This window comes from Mandrillus leucophaeus, unplaced genomic scaffold (assembly GCF_000951045.1).
Source record: "Mandrillus leucophaeus isolate KB7577 unplaced genomic scaffold, Mleu.le_1.0 Scaffold185, whole genome shotgun sequence".
NCBI lineage: Eukaryota > Metazoa > Chordata > Mammalia > Primates > Cercopithecidae > Mandrillus > Mandrillus leucophaeus.
This window is the reverse complement of record NW_012101865.1, coordinates 1,347,407-1,350,299: the sequence shown is the minus strand read 5'-3', so window position 1 is coordinate 1,350,299 and position 2,893 is coordinate 1,347,407.

Here is a 2,893-nt window from a genome sequence, read left to right as displayed (position 1 = left end):
CTGGGATTACAGGCGCATGCCACCACACCTGGCTGATTTTTGTATTTTTAGTAGAGACTGGGTTTTGCCACGTTGGCCAGGCTGATCTCGAACTCCTGACCTCAGGTGATCTGCCTGCCTCAGCCTCCCAAAGTGCTGGGATTACAGGTGTGAGCCACTGCGCCTGGCCATATTAGCATTTATCCAAGCGGGACATTAGACCAATCAGGCTGCTGGTGTCAGGTGATTTGGCTTGAAGTGAATTGACTCAGAGCCCTGCCATCTGTATCTCTCTTTCACTTCAAAGGTTTCCCACGCAGTGCTGAGCTTTTTCTTGATTTACAAGTCTTTGATTTTTCAGAAGGCAGCAGTGTAGTGCAAGTGCCCACAGAGCAGCAGGGTCTATTTTCCTTCTTTCTTTGAATCACTATAACTTATTTCGATGGAAACTGATGCCTACAACTTTTAGGAACGTGCTCTTTCTCTTAGATGAGGCATGTCTTGAGCTGGCTTCAGAGCAGCTTTCACACCAAGAACCTACCAGTTTGTGACTTTTAGTTCAAAGAAGTGGGCATTGCCTGAGTGTCCTGGAAAGGCCTCCACTGGACAGATATCCGGGGCCTGCTTCCCGGGCACTGTGGGCTGTGCAGGTGCACAGTGCCCCACATTCCAGTGGGCATCACACTTGGTTTAAATGCCCTGCATTTATCATCTTGAAATCCTTAACAATCTCATCTCTGAATATTTTTCCATCTGTAAGCAAAGTCAGACGGGACAAGGCAGCCGTGGGCAGACTAGCACAGTATATGTGTCTGCTGTTTTTTGCTGCCCATTCACATATAGCATTCACCATGCCCCTGAGAACCGAGTTCTGTTGGATCCATCACATGTGCGCAAAGCAGGTCCAAGGTAAGCGTGTGATGGCCGGGTGCAGTGGCTCGCACCTATAATCCCAGCACTTTGGGAGGCCAAGGTGGATAGATCATTTAAGGCCAGGCGTTTGAGACCAACCTGACCAATATGGCAAAATCCCATCTCTACTAAAAAAATATAAAAAATTAGCTAGGCATGGTAGTGCATGCCTGTAATCCCAGCTACTCGGGAGGCTGAGGCATGAGAATCGCTTGAACTAGGGGAGGCGGAGGTTGCAGTGAGCCGAGATTGCCCCACTGCACTCCAGCCTGGGAGACAGAGAGCGAGACCTTTTTTTTTTTTTTTTTCTTTTTTTGGAGACAGTCTTGCTTTGTTGCCCAGGCTGGAGTGCAGTGGTGTGATCTTGGCTCATAGCCACCTCCGCCTCCAGGGTTCAAGTGATTCTCCCGCCTCAGGCTACCCAGTAGCTGGGATTATAGGCATGCCACCACGCCTAGCTAATTTGTTTGTAGTTTTAGTAGAGGCAAAGTCTCACCATATTGGCCAGGCTGGTCTCAAATTCTTGACCTCAGGTGATCTGCCTGCCTCAGCCTCCCAAAGTGTTGGGATTACAGGGCGTGAGCCACTGTGCCAGGCCGACCCTGTCTTTAAACAAGGTAGGTGTGTCATGTTTATGATTCTGTGGGGGGCGAGGGTGGGAATGGGGAAGGGCTGGCCTAATAGGGAGGCCACGCTTTCTCCTCCAACCCAAACTTTTTTTAAACACAGAAAGGCGGCTGTGGACAAGGAACCCTATCATGTCCTCCTTACTAATGTTACCTCCTGTGTCAGCCAACTGCTTACTCTGAAAATGATGACATACAGAGACAGGAAAAGGTGGGGCAACCCACAGTGGCTTTTCCTTTCAGTCTTTTTTTTTTTTTTTTTTAAGAATTGGGGTCTTGCTGTCACCCAGGCTGGAGTACAGTGGTATGATCATAGCTCACTGCAGCCTTGAACTCCCGGGCTCAAGTCATCCTCCCACCTCAGCTTCCTGGGCAGATAGGACCACAGGCATGTGCCACCACTCCTGGCTAATAATTTTTAGTTTCTGTGGAGTCAAATTCCTGGGCTCAAGCGATCCTCCTGCCTCGGCCTCCTGAGTAGCTGGGACTTCTGGCGTTTCCTTTTAGTCCTTCTTGACTCATCAGCAAGCTGAAGGCAGAGAGAGGTGGTAGAACATGTGCAATCAATGAAATAAACACAGTGGAGTGTGTTTCATGCAGGGTTCTCACTGTTCTGGTAAGAACAATATACATATGTATGAGCTATGAAATACAAATTCTATACTTTCAGTGATTACAGATACGAGTTAAGTGCTCTTATACTTGCATTTAAAATGGGTATTGAAGAAAATAAAGATGAATGGGTAAAAAATTTATGCTAATCATTTAAAATTTTAATTTGCCTTTACTGAAAATGACATTAAGTAACACATTTAAAAAGTCAAGAGACTCTTATTAAAGAGAGAAAAAGCTTTTAGAAGTCTCCTGGTGGCACTTTTCCTTGGTTTTTGATCTAAGGGCCCCTCCGTTTTCATTTTGCCCTGCGTCCTGGGGACCGGGTCAGGATAGGCTCTAGGCACGAGATACACTGCCTGCTCTGTCACTGCTAGGGCCACGCCAACAGCTTCCATTTCCCTTTCCTGGTTCTCTCGCTGCCTGCTTCGTCCTGACACTATGAATGTCATTGCTCCCTCAGCTATAACATTCACCACACTTTATGTGGTTTGCTTTAATTTCTGACTGCTCTGCATGGGGGTGGGCACTCTCTCTCCTTCTCCACTGTATATCCAGTGCTTAGCTCCTAGTAAGTGCTCAGTGACACTAAGTTTTCATCTTTTACTATGAAAACTTCACATAGGTCGAGCATGGTGGCTCACGCCTGTAATCCCAGCACTTTGGGAGGCCGAGGTGGGTGGACCACCTGAGGTCAGGCATTCCACACCAGACTGGCCAACATGGCGAAACCCTCTCTCTACTAAAAATACAGTAATTAGCCA